The sequence below is a fragment of the Anser anser genome (assembly GCF_964211835.1).
Source record: "Anser anser genome assembly, chromosome: 9".
Classification (NCBI taxonomy): Eukaryota; Metazoa; Chordata; class Aves; order Anseriformes; family Anatidae; genus Anser; species Anser anser.
This window is the reverse complement of record NC_139729.1, coordinates 2,294,583-2,314,089: the sequence shown is the minus strand read 5'-3', so window position 1 is coordinate 2,314,089 and position 19,507 is coordinate 2,294,583.

Sequence of the window (19,507 nt, the reverse complement as noted above, 5' to 3'; positions counted from 1 at the left end):
CCTAGCTGCTGGTGCCACCTGTGCTTACCTGCGTCATGGGAAAAAGCAAGAGCATGCACATTTGGCTGGGCTACTCCAGGAAAGGCAGGAAAGGATTGCAGCTGGTGTGCTTTGAATAGAAGACCAACCTTGGATTGATAGGCAACAAATAACATTGGGGAAAAAAAAAATGTTCTAAAGGGTAGGAGAATGATCATCAGCTGCCAAGGATAGTGGATCCTAGTTTAGCATTTCCTAAAACAAACAAAAACCCCCACAAAGTGAAGGGTATTGAAAACCACATAAAACCAGAGATAAAATCTTCTAGCAACTCTAACTGGGCAGCAGCAGAACAAACTCCTCTGGAGCACAGCACGATTACTGCGTACAGCCACATCCTGCAGATTCAGACAACCCCACAGAGCCCCAGACTAAGAGTTAGTTGATGCTAGCCTCACCCCTCAGCTCAGCCACACCATTTTCTTCACCCACACAGCTGCCGTCAACACAAGTGCTGACGAACACCTAGTTGCTGAGCCCTACACCCCCCCTGCCCACCTGCTTGCTTAAAATATTGTGCTAGAGACCTGCGTATGGGGCACACATAGCAGCAGTGCCAGAGTGTGGGATCAAGCCCTTCTAGTCACAGCCTCCCATTGAAGCAGTTTGAATTATTCTGACCTCCAGCATGCAAGAGGCATAGACTAGATAAAGTCTGTTGTGCCTCTTGTCATCTGTAAGCAGCAGATAAGAGCAGCAAAGAGATCTTCCCACTTTTGGGTGACAGATTGCATTGCTGGCCTCTGCTGTGGGTATGTGGCTGCATGGCCTCCACCGAGGGGGGAGGAAGGAGAAGGCCAAAGAACCTACTCCTTGCCAAGAAAGCAGGAAGGAGCGAGATCTGGCCCTGTACGACTGCCATTTTGGCAGAACTTTGGACTGACCCTTTTTAATTTCATACCAAAACAAGAACTAGTTATATATACTTTAGAACAAAGTCCCACTATCTTAAAGAACACAAAGTTAAATATGATGCAACAACATGATATTAGTTTAAACAAATATCCTAAGCACTTTTCCTTCTCAGGGTAACCAAAGTAAAGTACTTGACAAACTTTTAGTCTGCCCCTGTACTTTTCTGGTGTGAGGAACTCAAGCCAGTATTAATGGGGACAGCCTATAGCCCTAAATCCAGGAATCACTCCTCCTGAGCTATCACCATTACAGGCTGTTGACTTGTCTGAATGCATACTTTCTGCTGGCAGAATAATAGTTAGATTGCATTGTTTGACACATACATGCAGAATATTTATTTCTATTTATTGTGCAACTGTGCTTTATATGACTCATGTTTCACACTCTACTCGCTTCCGCATTACATGCCTACCCGAAATCACACTATATAATCTGCACTGGTTAACCTGAATTCCAACAAAACCATTACAGACGCAGTGGGGATTCATTTGGCTTCTCAGCTCAATAATTATCTTATGCTTATACAGTTAATCAAGATGTTGCAGAGTACATACTAGGCCAAAAGTCCTTTCCTTTACCAGAATTGCTGTTTAGATGATCATCAACTTGGACCTGTGATAGAAGCAGAGAATATAGGAGGATTCCCAGGTTTTGGCTTGCTTGCATAGCTTCAGCAATGATTTATCTTACTGGCCTCTTTTTTCAGTACACTGAAGTGCAAATGTTCCCACGGAGAAGCTTGCCATGGAAAGAACAAACACACATTAAGGGGGAGTGGCATGGGAATGGCCTAGAAAGGAACTTGTTCATTTTGGAAATACTTAGTGTTGCATGTAAATAGATCTTTCAGTTAAGTATTAAAAACTTCCAGAAAGTTTTGAGAGGCTCTTAAGTTTCTTTAGGACATCCTGCTTAGTTCAGAACATACCGAACCACGAAACCCTGACCTTGAGAGCAGGTTAAGACAGCTCTGCTCTTCTCCATTACAGGCTTGGCCAGCACATCATCCCACCAGCTAGCAAGAAGCAGTGAGGTTGTTCTGTCAATCATAGAGTCCATTTCATCAGTGACCTTGCTACCAAGGATGAATTAACAAATCCTCAGTGCTAACCACAGGGCTGTCAAGCTCATTGTCGCTGGCAAGTTCTGCAGATGTGGCTAGACACTGAAGAAAGAGGTACAGATAATGTTTGAGAACAGGATTGTGCAAGTCTTTTTAGTGGGCTAGTGCTGTAGCCTTCGGCTTTAAAAACACCTGCTAAATAAAGTAGCAGGAACTAGATATTATTTTCATTTAAATATTTTTGTGCAGTCATTTTTGTGTGTGTCAGAATGTGTGTGTCAGAATGTGTGAAGTGGCAGATGTCAACGTTTTCTACTTCAATAGAACTAGCTTTATATTGTAAAAAGGTTACTACTGTTATAAGAACTTTTGTTGTCTGAAGTATTACCAAAAACATACATCATCAATAGATTATGTCTTTGTGAAATCCATCTCCACTGCTGTATTAATCCACCCAAGGAAGAGAGAGATGTTTCTGTATTATTATAAGTTCTCCAGTATATCAGTGTATCTATGGCTATATCTTACGTGATGTCATTCTTACCATTATTTCTATTATATTATTATATATATCTATTATTAATAATATTATATTAATAATATTATTAATATAATATTATCTATTATATTATTATATATTTCTATTCTATTCTTACCATTATTTCTATTCAATGCTGTAATACTTTATACCACTGTTCCTCATTCCTTGTAATCTAAAATCTAAGCCAGCTCCCCCAAAACTCCAGACTGAACAGACTGTGTCCATAATTCATTCTGGATAGGATATCCACCTAGCACCAGCTAACTCCAGAAATCACACACACAATAGGGGATCAGCAATTGGCTTGTGTTTTCCAGGACCGGCTAAATTAATGAAGTTTCCTTGCACTGGATATTCAGCAAATTGCTCATTTTGCTATATACAGGTTAGATCTTAAAGCAGAATCTAGGCTTCACATTTTAGAAGATAAATGAAATTATAGGGACAGATTTTAGAATATTGAGTCAAATATAAAGTCATATTAAATTATGAATAATTGGCCCTGCAAAGCCAGACTCAGGTTGCTGGTAGCAGAGCATTCCATGTAAATATATCCACCAATTTAGAACAAGCTTTGGTGTTTCCAAGCAGTGCCACATTGTGTACTGCGTAGATGTCGCAGTGGCTTCAGCAGAAACAGGATCAGGTTTGAGCATAAGAGGGGGACTCTTGGTGTGGGTTTTGTTGTTGTTTTGTTGAAAGAATGGCAGAATGGGTCACATTTCCACTTCGAATTTGTGTGAAAAATAAATTGAATTTAATTTTGCATATCCCTAGTAAATGCCACCTCAGATTAAGTTTTATACTGTCACACACCAGAAAAAAAAGTAAAAACAGTTATGGGCCAGACCTATGAATTTCTTATAACTTACATACTAAAAAACTGATTTTCTATGTATTTTAATTATTACTTAGTTTTATATATTGGCAGTGCTGTGAGGTTGCAATAAAGCACAGACCCTAGTGCAAGAAAAGATATTCATGCACAGAGAGAGTCCCTTGGAGCTTTAGAATCAGAGAGCAAAAGTCTGTTAGAACAGAGTGGAAAGCAAAGCCTGCTGCTGAACAAACAAAAAGACTGCAAGGATATTTTCACCTTGCAGTTAAATTAAAAATGCCATGAAATAAATAAATAAATAATCAACAACTTCTCTCATTAAAAATAAGAAAATAAAAACAGCAGAAAGGAAAATACTGAAAGGCTTTTATGTTGGGAGCTTATACAAAGCTGACTGAAAAACACCCACCCTATGTGTGTTCAAGCACTTCCCACTGATACTATGAAGCAAATGTAAACTTGGCTATTTTTATGAAATTGAATGAATAACCAGAAGTCTTTCAAATCAATGAATGTATAGACGTCATTTAAGATATTAACTGATTTGCTACTATTGATCTCTCTTTCATTAAATTAAAAAAAAAAGTTAAATTATACACTGTAAACTCATCAAATAACTGTATGTCCAGGAAAGGCAGACAATGTACTGCATATAGATTTACATCAGCTTGGCCTACCTAGCCTGAATGCTTCCTCAGGCTCAGCAGAACATACAAATACAAAAGAACAGAAACCAAAACAAATTAAAATAATTTCACAAAAATATTACATATATTATAGTAGTACTATATATATATTTAATATTGCTGAAGAGTTACAAAATACTAAAGGATCTACAATAAGGTTGTTTTCACAAGTTTTTATTCAAGTAGCATTTTTTTGAAGCTTTTGTAAGAATTCAGTTTGGCACTATAAAAAAACCTCCAAGCACAGTAAAAATTTGCAGATCCAAAGCCCTTTCTTGTATAAAAGCACCTATAAAATCAGAGAATGTCTATAATTTGCAGGATACCTTTCAAAGCAAGGGTAAAAATAAAGGTATATGAGATGTAATTTAACCTACTAGAGAACTGTTAATGTTAAGCCTGTTTTTTGTGATATGATTACTCTAAATGGAAGTGTAAGGCAGCACGCAGAAAGGCATTCTTTATATACTAGACTGTTATACACTGCAGCATGTACCTGCTAAATACAGACAAATAGTATTTCTGTTATTCTTGAATTTCTCTCTTTATTTATGATAGCTTTCTATAACATCATCTGTACGCTTTACATGAGAGTGAACAGCAGATATGCACTGCTCTGTTTTGGAAAGATTTTGCAGATTTTAGACAGGTTTTTGTCTAAATGAATATTGCAAAAAATAAGTAAATCATTTCTCACAAACACCTACATCAGAATGATGATATTCTGAAATATTGAAAAAAATAATCTAAAATACATTTAACAGTATTGGTTCAAATTAATCTTCACAGAATATGGTTAGATTGTTTCTTCCAAGTTTTACTTTTTGGTCTGATTAAAAACAAATGTGTTTGTAGTTCTACTTCCCAACACCAGTAGCAGAACAAAGTGCAGGGTCTGACAAGGACACTGGATTCCTAGTGAAAACAAACACTGTTCTACAGCTCACCACCCAGAAATTCTGAAGTTGTAATGTGATTCTGTTTTGATCAAGGCTTGTGAATCAATTCCTGTTAATTAAAGAAAACTTTAAAATGCTTATTGGAAAAACACATTGTACTTATTGCTTGAATCTAGATAATGTTCTGCCAAGGGTTATGCTCCTACAATTCTTTTACCTATGCTCTCTTACAGCATCTAACTTCATTTTTCCTGTGGGGCTTACTGCTAATGTGGATATCCCATATGCTTAAGCAGCTGAGCAGATTAGCTCCAAAACAACATCAATATTCATTGTTGTGACCCACAAATAGGTTCTGGATATAAACGGGTCACTCAACCATGATACTGTCAAGACACCAGAAAAGTATGCAGTACATTTAAAAAGCATATTCCAATTTTGACCTCTTACCTCCAGCCCAAAGGAAGATTGCAAACTTAACATGCAAGATAAAAATTTTTCTTTACACTTCACTGCTTATCTTGGAGCTGTCTAAAGGCTAAGTTTTCTACCAAGCTAATTCAAATATTTTGACAAGGCTATTCCATGACGAAATATGCCTTTATCTCTCCTGTCACATCATTTGATTGATGATCCGCCTATGTCAAAGGAGAAGCTGGTCAACACTGCAGAGCTCCACAACTTCCAGCTACAAGCAGATCACCACCACCAATACTCGCGCTTGTACAGAATAACAGCATGCTCAGCACATATTAAGTCTAGTTTCACCCACCACAAATAAAGTTCACTCATCAATAAATCTGTAAAGGTAATGGCATCCTGAAAAAACTGCTGTAGATAGGGTCATCCCTAGATTTCACTTACAGTGACGTACCTGCAGTGTTTGCAGTAGCACATTATAACACTGACTGCCATCCAGCATGAACCACGTGCACTCCAGCAGGCCACAAATACGCGCTTGTTTAAGGTTTTAAGGTTTTAGCCAAGCCCTGTTAATTAACCATATCTACACTTAACTTTTGCTTTCTCTACAATCTGTTCTCCTAACATAGAGAAAATTCATGTGTAGCTGTTACGTTCACTGCAGCAATGAAGAATACATGTGACAGTACAAAGAATGTGCTGCATAACTGTATTCATCCTATGCTGTTTTTAAATGCATGTTTTCACAGAAAAGAGAGGAATCTAAGACTTTCTCTATATGCTTTAAATTTGGGAAATGCTCGATTTTCCAAAAGCACAGTGCAATTCTCTCAGAAGCTCTCTAACAAAACAGGAGGGGGGGAGGAAACACAAGTTAAAAAAATTCAAACATTGTTATGCACAAATTTTGAATTGCAATTTATGATTAAACATTTAATATGATTACTTTAAAAAATAAACTAATTTTCTGGTCCATTGTACCATTGTACATGCATCTGAGGGCATTTTGCTGACAGGCATTACAACATTTTGTTCTCCTTCAGAAGGATTCTGTAACAGTAGATAGTGTATTTTAAGCTGAGGGGAAGAAGTAAAACAGAACTAGAAACATTTGAAGACGGGTCAATGCAGATGGTGTTTCTAGAGCTGCATTACACACTTACTTTCACTGCATTGAAAATGGGCACATTTCAAACCAGGAACCTACCTATGCAGAAGTTGTCTGGAGGCTCGATATTACCTTAGGCAGTTTGAAAAGTATAAATCTTCAGGCTTTACAGTAATCAAAGTTGCAAACATGCTTTTAAGCGCGCTTTAAAGCCACTAATATTCTACATTTAAATTTTCAAATTCCACCTTTTAATAGCAAGCCTGGCCTTTGATTTAGAGAAGTGAAGTGAAAGCAGTTCTGGAAACATGAGCCATAAACCTGTCACAGCTCTTCCAATGAGCCAACATGGCAGTCTAAAAACTGCTCTTGAAGATTTCTGTAGTGCAGTACTACAATCTGCTTGCTTTATTTCCATCTAAAACTGTATTGCTGTAATAATCTTTGGGCATGATTATAACTGCTAGTCTGTTAAATGAGACTTTGCATTTTTAAGATTATTGAAAAAGAGAAAAACATGCGGTCACCTGTGACGCACAAGAGCTTTGCTATGGGGAGTGGTACCGTGGTGTGCAAAATAAATTGATCACACAAGCTTGAACACCAGTTGAAGCCCATTCACGTTATGTCAGCTGGATTTTTACCACTGGCTTGAATGAAAAGACAACTCTTGGTTTTAAGAATCTCATATGCACCTTTAATTTTAAAAGCAGAGCAAAAACAGCACCTGAACAATCATTTCATCTCCTCCTGCATATGGATCAACCTATAGCATGCAGCCACAAGGAAGCTACTTGCATCATCACAGCATATACAATGTGCAATCAGCTGGGTTGCTCAACACAAAACAGATCGAGTCAAAATGATGGAACCAAGAATTTGGTCCATCTGCTTGGAAGTGTTGTAATAGATACAGACAAGACAACTTAAAAGGTAACAAAAAAAATCCTTATGCTATGAGTCTGCTATAGTAGGTGTCTTTGTAGCATATATTAATCAGGAAATTAACCTGGTGTTATTCTGTCTCACTATCGGAAATTTTGCAGTAATTTGCATGAACACCATGTACAGTGTTGCTTAGTAACAGAGACAGCGGAATAAAGCCGTAAATTGGGAGGAGGAAGATGAGGCAGGAGGAAATCAAAGCAGCATAAAAAACTTTTATTGGCACTTAAGCATACTTTTCCCTGATTGTAGCAGAATTCATGAAACAATTACAACCCCATGACAAAGGCTGGTAATGATTAGCCCTTAAGAACTACTGTTATTTTCTGACAGTTTGGAAGCTGTTTTTGTTTATTGCAGGAAAGGAAATATCAAATCTTCTTCGGACTACCTAAAACCAAAGACAGAGATTAACACCAGATAATTACCCAATGCCAGCATGTCACTAAAGCTTCCACTGTAGAATAGATTTATGGAATAACTTAGAATTGTAATTGATTCTTGTCACCCAGAGTTTTTAAAGTAATAATATGCACTTAAGTACCCAATATTACATAATGCTGTACAAAAGTGGAAGATATATATAATTCAAGGAATTATTAGGGAAAATAATAAGGAGCTGCAACACTATTTTAATAAATTCAGTCAGAAATACTGACAAAGATAAATGTTATGAGAAGAATTTATTGTTATAAAGCCTACATCAAGTCTTTCAGACATTGCAGCAAAAACTGTAATACCATTAGGTAAACAAATATATACCTTTCCCATAGTAGCTAAAAATTACTTCTACTCAGGAAAAAGATTTCTTGTTCTATGACTATTAGATTAAGAGCATACAACAAGATTTACATAGAACAAAGCATTCACAATTCCTCATAGCTGTGACCATGTTTCAGACATCACCACACAGATCATGTCTTTTTCCAGTCATCAAACTACTTGAAAATATATATAAATGTATCCCTGCAGCAACTAGACTGCTAGATTGCAATACCCTGCTTTGTTCAACTGCTTAATACAGAAAAGCAATATTGAGAAATAGACTGTATTTTTGTTGGGGTTTGCATTTATTACAATTGTTTTCTCATTTAGAGAAAACACATATCTCATGGTCTCTTTGTTCTCCTCTTCACATGCCCCTTCCAAATAATCTATTCTTCTCTTGACCCAGGAAGAACCATTTTGTTGTTGCTACTACTGCTTCCCAAAGAAGGCCTGTGTCTTGGTATTCTCTAATGCCATTACAATCTTGGCTTTGATTTCATCACATCAGTTCAGTAAATCTTGAAGGCTTCAGTCATAACCCTAATCCATCTGGAAGTGGCTCAAAGCTTTAGACAGACAACAGCTTACTCCAAACACCACTTCCAAGCCCACCATTAACACGTAACACACATAACCATAAAGCCAGGCAGAAATGCAGCAGTCCCTATGCCACCCAACCAGAGCCATCTGTCATACAGGTAAGCATTGCAGGCTGCTTTCTCTGGCCAGAAGAGGCAACCTTCTTCAACCTGTGCTTCTGCCACTGATTTGTACAAAGCAGCAGGATTTTCCTGTTCTGGTCTTCCAAGTGAGAGCATGGAGTTGTAAGGGAGATGCACCAAAGCAGAGCAATCCTGTGTTAGGGCACACCTGGTGCCACTCAAGGTTGTTACAGAGCCAGCTGTCCTCCATACAATACAGCCCCTGCTCTCAGGAATGCCCTGTTCTCAATACTATTGGCTAGGCTTACTGCTGGTGGTATGCTGGTCTTCCACTAACATGAGGCTAATCTCATGAACTCCTCAACTTGACTGCCAGGATTTGTTCAGTTCACAACTTGGACATTTAGTCAAGGTTGCATCCCAGGCAAACAATCTCTCTCTTTTTTTTTTTTCTCTCTAAGAAACTCAAGCAATCACTTTTATCTAATTTACAAATTCCCAGTACTCCTCCAAATCACATTTGCACCTACTTCCTTTGCTTTGTTGTTGAACTTCTTGTTATGCCCAATTTTAAAATGCAGTGTTTTGCAGAAAGAGTCTATGAACTTACTCAGTGAGTTCATTTTTACATTTGTGATGCTGGATAAGCAATAAATAAATGCCAGTTTACTGTATTGAGAAACCCAGAAACAAGACATCACATCATAACCATATTGTGCTTCAGATATATTAAAACCACTGAGCTGTTAGAAAACTATATATAAAAAAGAATTTCTTATTACAAAAGTATCTGAACTTACCTGAGAACCTACCGAGCCATAACCTTGAGGTCATAACATGCACCTTTGAAGATTTCTCTTTACATAAACATCACCAGTTTAAATACGCTTTTTGATAGATAATTTTTAAACCTTTACTTGTAACCTCAAGAATATGAGAGACAGAAGGGCTAACTAAAACTTCTTTACAAGCACAGGCAAGAAGCAAGGAATGAATGCAAGGAAAAAAACTACAGCTACACAAAGTACTAAAGAAATAGTAAGACTAGGCTCAGGCTAACCCTGCCCCGTTTATGCATGCAGTATTCTGTTTGCTAGAAAACATTTTCTCTCAGGCAGCTGTTTTAAGATGGAAACAACATAACATAGTCTTTTGACCACAGCCCTTTAAGATTGTTTATTACATCACACCCCTTACGTCAGTATCAAGTGCATCCACAAAGTCTCAACCATTTCAATTTTCATTGACAAATTGTTAAATAATCCCGTTTGCCAAATTTTCCAAGAAATACAAATACTGCTGTGAAAGATGATACTATGCAAAGTTAGATGCACAAACAAAAATAAATCACAATAAGACATCATTCCATGTGATTTCCTGAGGGAGAATAGCCCATAGGATTTCCCGAGCTGAGAGCAAAACGAGAGACAATTTGTAAATTAATGCTCAGCTCCAAACACAAGGACTTTAGACCCCAGAAGAATGACTATTCCCCCCACACCCCCTCAAAAAAAACCAAAACAAACAAAAAAAAACATAAGCACTGTTATTTATCAGCTCCCTAGTGCAAAATATTTGTGGTTTTCTTTTCAAAAATGATGAAGCAAAACAGATGCTGCAGTGCAGGGAGCAAAACAGAGAACAGTTGTTTGCTGGCCCTCCAGTGTGCCATCCACATTATTCACAATCATGCAAGACCTCATTAGGCCATGTGCTGAGCCAAGATGCAGCCCTGTTGCCTTGGGAGCTGCACACGTGCAACTGAGATCAGAATTTGGCTGTGTGCTTTCTTTCCCAACCAAACCAACATAATCCTCGCAATATAAATTCTTACAGATGCACAGATAAACTGAGCCACAGTGTAACTTCACTGCTGGCGGAGCTCACATTCCCAGCACCAAACACAACTCACAGATGTCAGATTTGCACTCTCATTAGGACATCAACCAGTAAAACATTTACTTCATTTTTCAGCTAGCACAAAGGGCAAGGAGATCTTTTTAATTCTGTCACATTAAAATTCACCAAATTAACAGCTTACCTAAACCAGCAGCAGAGTCTCAATGTTGTGTGCCAATGGCTGGCACAGCTGCGGCATTAGTCCTGGAGCCTGGTACAAGCTGCTGGCCAAAGGGGAAGGCAGTTATACAAGTCTTTCCCTCCCTACTGCCTAAATATATTGTTTTCCTTTCAAATCAGGGTTGGGGGAGACCCAGCCCCAAAAGAGGTACCCCATCACAGAGGAAAGAGAGGAGCTAGGGACTGCACCCTCCCAATACTGCTCTTGACAGGACTTCTCCCTTAGGTGAACTCTGAAGGAACTGCCTTGCTCCTAAGGGAGCAGCTTCAGTGCCCTGAGGGCACTTATGGGCCTTAACCAGACCAGTCCCACCTGGCACCACATTTCAGTCCAGCCTGGGGCCACCTGTCCTAATCTAGGCCAAAATGAAGGATACTGTTTTCCAGTCCTTCATGAGCATGGGCCCCCTGGGTTCAGACCTGACCCACAGACTGATGGCCTATGTTTGACCCTGCTGCCCTTCATTAGGCCTGACCCTGAAAGAAATATGCTGTCAAATCTGAAATTACTTGGGTAGTGGTCTTGGGAGCCAGAAGTTGACCATGGAGGAGACTAGGATATAGATGTTTTCCACACAAACTTAGCTAGCACCAGGGTTGCATCCCACATGAACATCTAAATCACACCTCGGAATTCAAAAAAAGGCCCTGCTTTGGTTGGGATTGATAGAAAAATTTCAGTCATGTTTTAACATCTAGCTGCTTTTTAAGACTCGATCTCACCTGGGCTTGAGTTTAGCTGGAGATTTAAGGTGATTCAAGATAAACCAAAGGCTTCTCCCAAACCTCTACGGTGCATTAAAAAGCCACGCAGGAAAGAGATGGGCAGCACGGTCTGGCTTTGGCCTAGTGATGAAACTCTTGAGCAGGCAAGTCAAATGGGATATTTATAGCTACATTCCTTAGCCATTTCCTGTTTGCCTGTTTAGACTAGTAACCAGGCTTGGTTTCCATATTTCAAAGATCAACCTACTTTATCCATTCATAAACAACTTTTTTTTTTTTTTAAAGAGGTTATCATTTCTTTTTATAGCATCTGTGAAAGCAAAATGTGGCATCTCTAGTACTGGAAATTTTTAAGAACAGGTAGCTTGGCCAGCTATCAGGAATGACAGAGATTTTCCGTTTGGGAATCAAAGTGATGGACTAGCAAACCTGTGAGGAACTTTCTGTTGGTTTAGAAGGCTTCTTCTGAGGCAGAGGGTTAACTGATGGAATAATTCACTTAGAAGACATCAGCTTTGGATTTCTCAGCTCTTGCAGAAGTTCATAATAGCAGACTAACTTAACTGCTGTTTATTAGAAACAGTGTTGGCCTCAGCACAACTTGGGGTGTTTTTTGCCTTTTTCCTTGGGATGGTATTCCTCTAATAGGTGTTGTTTCACAGGAAAACATTAAGATCAACATTCTTGAACTAATTTTGACTCTTCTAGAACTTGCGGCCTCTCTCAAAAACAGCTTACAAATTCTGATGGCAGTGTATATAGTTCAAAGAAGGCAGGAAAGTCTTTCTTTGCTTTATGTTGTTTGTTAGTAAGTTCTGAAAGAGGCATGAGTCCCAGTGGCTTATGTTTATGATGAACCCTTTGTGTTGTGAACACATGCATTGCAAGGTTCATCATTTTCTCTGCAGAGCTTATAAAACCTTAAAAACATTAATGTTAGTGTAAGTCTTCAAGCTTTGCAAACCTTGTGTATTCTGCAATGCAGAAGGTTCTTAGATTACAAAATCTACCAGTTAATTGTCCTTACATGTAAATTGTAACTCCCTCCTCTCCCCAAGTCTCAAAAACTTGGTCTAGCTTGCAAACAAATCAGAAGTGACTCCTTTTGGGGTCAATTCTGGAGTAAAAGCAACAATCTAAAAGAAGAGGAATGGAGCTGAGTTCTGAATGATATTGAAACAAAACTTCATAGGAGCCATGGCAAAATAAACAAATGAAAGGTTTCTCTTCTGTTATTTACAGAATGTCAAATTTTCTTTTTAAACAAACCTTTCTCAGCTACTTCACAGCAACCTAATTACGTTTTTACTAAAAGGGCGTAAATGTTAAACAACTGCTTTATTAATGTGCAATTTGGGACAAGAGGGAAAAAATAAATAAATAAGTACCTGAAATAGTTCTAAAGCAGCTTAAAAAAATGAACTTGTAATATTCTATAGCCTTCTGTAGTGATCCGCCAAGATCTCTGCATCTTTGTGACTGCATGGGATTGTGGCCTAAGTCAGCAGTTCTCAAAATGCTGTCCCTGGGAAGCAGACTGTTCCTCTAAGTTTCCAGATGCTAGACTGCATTAAAAGAAGTACAACATACATTAAACACTTTTCCATGTAAGTAATTGCTGCTGTAATATTAGAAAATCATTAAACGAATGAAGGTCAGCACAATTTGTGAATGGGTGCAACAGGCAATCTTTCTCTAACCACGTGGCCTATTCCAGAAACAAGCTCAAGAACTCCTGATGCAAGCCCATTTGAAATGCAGATTTCTGGTTTGTTTTTATTTCTTAATGCTTTGTGCTTGTCAGATTGCTTATACATGCTTACATAGTTTGTGTTCTTGCAGTCTCCTAGCCTTCTTCTTGACTGTGGTTCCTCCAGGAAGAACGAATTACAAAAGAAAAATTATATAAATTAAAAGTCCTTGTAGATTACACTGTGGAAAAAATAATAATAAAGAAACATAACGCTCTTACCTGCTAGATCTCAATTACAGAAAAATAACATCAGTGAGAAAATAACTACTTTCATAATTACTCTTCTCAATAACTCTTTTTTGAAATCCCATGGAAAGCACTCAGAGTGCATTTTAAACTTTGAAGCCATGAAGTAGATCAAAGTACATGTGTTTATTCTCTATTATTAAGGAAGCTGTACAGTATTTGACATCTACAAGCAGTGTGAATTGTGTGAAACTTGCAGGATCATAACAGCAATAAACTTGAAGCAGTATGTGTCCCAATAGATTTAAATACAAAATAAGAAAGTAATGTTGCCAGTTAAATTGTTTGTGGGTTTTTTTTTTTCTCTCCTTCTCAGGCCATGCATACAGTGTTTTAGACAAAAAGGAATAATGGTTAGAGAGAAAAAAATGTATTTCTTTTTAGACAGAAAAGTTACAGGAAAGTATTGCTTTCCCATGTTTTAACCAAACTATATTTAAAAAAAAAAAAAAAAAACTCAGTTGAAGAGATAGACAATAGTATATGATTAAATTGATTAGATCACCTCTGGAACAAATTCAGTCAGGAGCATTTGTATTGCTGTATACACTATCTCCAAATCTTCAATACAAATCTTCAGTAGTTTTAATAGAGGGAGCAATTGCAGAGATCAAGAACACTTCTTTCTCTCATTCATTGCTTTGATAAGTCCCTCAGTATACCTGTTTCTTATAAGGCATGGCTACATTTGCTAGAGTTATATCTGTAAAGAATGTGGCCTCTGTGTCACTGGCCCAGCCTTTGCAAAGAAAAATTCATAGAGAAGCAAAATACTGAGGAAGATGTTGTGTCTGAAAGCACAAGTTCATCCTCCAAAGCAACATCTACCCTTTGCTTTGTCAATTTTCCAACAACAGCTGCTAGTTATCTGTCATATTAATATGCTTTCAATATATTGTGCTTGAAGTAGCTGGACCAACTTGAAACCAATTTGAAAAACATGTTTATAGAGAAAGGCAAAGGAAATGACCTGTAACATAGGCACAATATGTTCCACATGAGAGCTCCATCGGTCGAGTTTTTACCAACTCAGTTGTTTTATTATCATTCAACATCTCCAGTTTTCATTTTGCTGCTGTTAGTAGATTGGAAGTATCCCAGACCTATCTTCCCAATATTTTCTATGGTTCTTTGGTCCCAGAGATGGAGCAGCAGTAAAACAGCCATTTAAGTGAAGAGCTTCACCCTCACATTCCTGTGTGTCTGCAGCAGCATGCAATGACAAAACCAGAATTTGGTTACTTAGTAGGTGAGTGAGAAGAACGAGCAAGCTGGTATTTCTTTTCTTTCGCAGTTATGAAAAGACAAAAATGATATTCAGAGTTAGTGCTACAGAATTTGGTGTAATAGGACAGTTAAAAAGATTTCAGTTTTAATTATTTTGGATGTTAGGAAGGCACTCTAGAATGTAATGAAGGAGAAAGAGTTGATGGGAAAAAATCATTCGTCTTTTGTTTTACATAAAGTTATTAAGTTTATCCAGAAGTATTTCCACATTTGCTACAGTGCAGAAACCAAGGCTGTTGTCTTTAGTAATAGATACTTTTCATTCTTCAGATTTCTGCTTGCTAAATTTTACAAACCTCATGTCCCAGTAAACTAAACTAATTGTGTCTTTCATGCAACTTTGAAGCTTAGAATGTAAACTGGAAAAAAAAACCTAATAAATTCCCTACAAATACTTTATATTTTTCCCCATCCATAAAGAATAGAAATATATGAATGCTTTTACATAAGTATTTGAGAAAAGAAATACTGCAGACCTGTTGCTGTCATTTGGCACTGATAATTTTGAATGTTTTGGTGGGTTTGCATTTAAATTCTCAAGCCTAAGTCCAACATCTATGGAATCTTTTGTGTTTGTCCATGTGATTTTAAAGTGGAAGTTACAAAGTGACCAGTGGCATTTTTGAAATAATGAGCTATTCAAAGTGTCAGCTGACTAGGAGGAAAAAAAAAAAAAAAAAGCAAAGATTAACTAAAACACTTAGCTCTACACATTCTCTATCAGATTCTCAAGATGCTGTTGGTCTGCAGAAACATGCTTGTTTCAGTTGTGGTCAAACACAAGCTGATCATAAACTTCTGATGCAATGCCATTATGGGAAAGCCACTGCAGTGCTACAATGTGTGACATGAAGAGTTGTCAGGATTTAGGAAAGTACTGATGCTATTAGCAAAGTCTCTAGTGATTCGTTCTCCAAAACGCTTGTCTGGTAAGCCATGGTTAGAAGAAAAGTTGAGACTGAAACAACACAGAGCAAGGCAGTAAGGAACAGAGTGCGTGCCTGTTTTACAAAAAAATAAAAAACAAACAAAAAAGCTTGTTTAATCCATCACATACTTTAGTTTGTTGAGTCTAGCAAAATAAAATCTAAGATGATAGGATTATTCCTCATAAATACATCACAGAAAGGAAAATGAAGCCCTTCTTAAGCTAAGGGATAATGCTGGTACATGAATAATTGAGTATCAGCTTATCAGAAACAAATTCAGATTATTAATTAAAAGGCAGTTTCCAAACATCAGAAGAGGGATGATCAGGAAGTTTTCTTATGGGAGCAGAGGGAGCAACAAGCTAAACAGACTTAAGGTGGCACTTGATATGTTTGTAAAAAGGATAACACAGTGTGATGCTTGAGAAAGCAAGGAACAAGGCTGGTTTGGAAGCACAGAGACCCTGTTCCAGCTGGGGAACTGCATTACACAGCTCCTGCTTTTGAGGCATATGTTAATCCAGAACATCAGGGGAAATAGATACAAGGCCAAATTTTTGTGTACATAGAACATCCTGTGTCTGTAAATTACATTTTTTTCCTGCTTTTACTATGTTCTGGCAACAGGGAGTATTTATTTAAATAATACTTATACAGCAAGTAAATGTGAGCACGTACAACTTGCAGGGTATCTGAGCATGCAAATACAAATCCCTAACTAATGACAACCACATTTTTTTAGACAGAACTGCATCCCACAATGAACTGAAAATTTGCTGATAAAGTAGAAAATACAGGATGAGACTGTCCTCATCTCAGTCTCTCAGTTCTTATTCTCAGCCTGGATTCCCACTTCTTACTACCCCTTCTGAATTTCTTATCTGTGTTTTACATCTGATCAGCCAGGTGATCAAGAAAAAACAGCTGAAACTCAAGCAGCTTCAGTTTTTAAAGACTATTCCTAGCTTTCCTGGTCCACATGTTGCAGCCAACTGCTTTGCCACCCAATTTGAACTACACTGATGCCAAATCTTACATAAGATGTTCTTTCATATATGTATACATACACACACATATATATATATTTCCAGCCCAGATATCCTCATTTTGCTGACAGGAAAGCTTTAAGCCAAAGTAATTGTCTCATTTCTACCAGACCATATAATGGAAATGCTGAGCATATTACAGCAACCTTTAATATACCAGTTTCAGCAGGCATATTAATTTACCCTGATTCTGCAGAAAACCCTACAGCAAGTTTGCATCAGGACTTAAACTGGCAAAATTGCAGTGCTTTGCCCCGTGGCACATAGCCTCATGAGCTCAAAAGCCTGAAATATTAGGCGTTGCAGCTCCATGCTCCATTTATTAGTGCAGAGGTATTATATGGGTTTGGAAATGTCACTATCCCAACAGGCCCCTACAAATTCTACAAGGAGAAAAGTACGAACTGTAACTCACGCTGAAGACAAGTGCAAACTTTCCATCTGTAAAAAGTCTTAGAAAGCCTATAAATCCACTCTTCTATGAAATATCATGAAGCTCTGCACGGCAGGACCAATGAATCTTTATAGGAATTTTCCATTCAAAATGGAAATCAGAGCACAACAGTAGGATAAGGAAAAGCAGATCTTATTGTCCCCTTGGACCTAGGTAATCTTCCAGAAGTGTTTTTAGTCAACTCCCTCACCTACAACTTACACTGCCACTAAGTACGTAATTGTCTTTGCCTATATATCACTTCTAGAACTGTAGATATTAGTCAATCAATTAATTAGATTTAAAAACAATGACAACAACAAAACAAATTTTACATGGCAGGAAAAAAATTGGCAGCAAAAGAGGGGGAAAGAATTCCTAAACCTTCCTATCAGCACTCTGCTGCTGAATAGACAAAAAACAGCTAACCATATCAGTGAAGGAACTTCCTCTTTATAACTTATTTCTTAATACATATATATGCATATGTATTCCATATTTATACATAACCGTGTATATTTGTATATTTTATATCTGGCCATGCTCCTTGACCAGATCACATCCCTTCTGATGACACATGCACCAAACCAGCGGCTGAGCTGCTGCACTGCATGGCTGGAGCCCTTAGTCACAGAGCATGACGGCTGTGACATATCGGCTGGAGAATAGAGCACAGGGCCTTGGGATACCTTCTGTACTACTTCCATGAAACACTACAGCAACATTTCCACATCAAAATGTATCTTTTTTGAGAAAAAGTTTAAATAATTCACAGAAAATATAAGGATTTCAGGTAGCTGTGATGTTTCAGGAGGTAGCAGATCAAAGCATGGTCTCTCTCTCTCCTCCCTCACCCCTTCCCAGCAGATGTGATTTCAGGGTTGGAGAGTGAGAAGTGCAGAGAAACACAAGTAAGAAGCAGTGATAAATTAGTAGCAAAAAACCTCTGTCTGAAACTGAACCTGCATGGTCCCAGTGTTTGAGATAGCTGTATTACAATGTAGAGTTTTACAAACTGCTTCTAATCAAGTTGGTAAAAATAATATTGCTTCAATTATACTCTACCATTAAAAAAAGGGGGGGGGGGGAGGGGGAGAACAATTCAATTTAAAGATACAGACTTGCATGAGCATAATACAGCAGAATCTGGACACTGAATTTAAAGCCACTATCTTATGATCTCTAATGTCTAAACATTTTTGCATGTATAGACCAACGGATTTCCCAAGAACATTGCTGTTTTATGTTCCACAGCTTGCTTCTTTTCCTTGACAAGACCACTTTCATACAAGTTTAGCAGAATTGCGTCCGGCTGAATTAATTTCCAGACAAATTCATGAAATGAGATTACACTATGTCTAGATGAGAAAATTGTTTGCACTCCATATGTTTTTTTCATTATACTGTGAAGTCTACCAGTTACTGAAAAATAGTAAATTATTCATTCCTGAGAAGCCCAGTTTTATCTTTAGCCATTGACTTATTTCTGTGAATAAAAGGAACTTTTCATCTAGACAAAAATCCATGCCTCAATCAGATTTCATAGAATCATAGAATATCCCCAGTTGGAAGGGACCCATAAGGATCATCAAGTCCAACTCCTGGCACCGCACAGGTCTACCCAAAAGTTTAGACCGTGTGACTAAGTGCACAGTCCAATCGCTTCTTAAATTCAGACAGGCTTGGTGCAGTGACTGCTTCACTGGGGAGCCTGTTCCAGTGTGCGACCACCCTCTCAGTGAAGAACCTCTTCCTGATGTCCAAACTAAACTTCCCCTGCCTCAGCTTAACACCGTTCCCGCGGGTCCTATCACTGGTGATTAAGGAGAATAGGTCACCTGCCTCTCCACTCCCCCTTGCGAGGAAGTTGTAGACTGCGATGAGGTCCCCCCTCAGCCTCCTCTTTTCCAGGCTGAACAGGCCGAGTGACTTCAGCCGCTCCTCATATGTCTTCCCCTCTAGGCCCTTCACCATCTTCGTCGCCCTCCTCTGGACACTCTCCAACAGTTTTACATCCTTTTTGTACTGCGCTGCCCAGAACTGCACACAGTACTCAAGGTGAGGCCGCACCAGCACAGAGTAGAGCAGGACAATCACTTCCCTCGACCAACTAGCAATGCC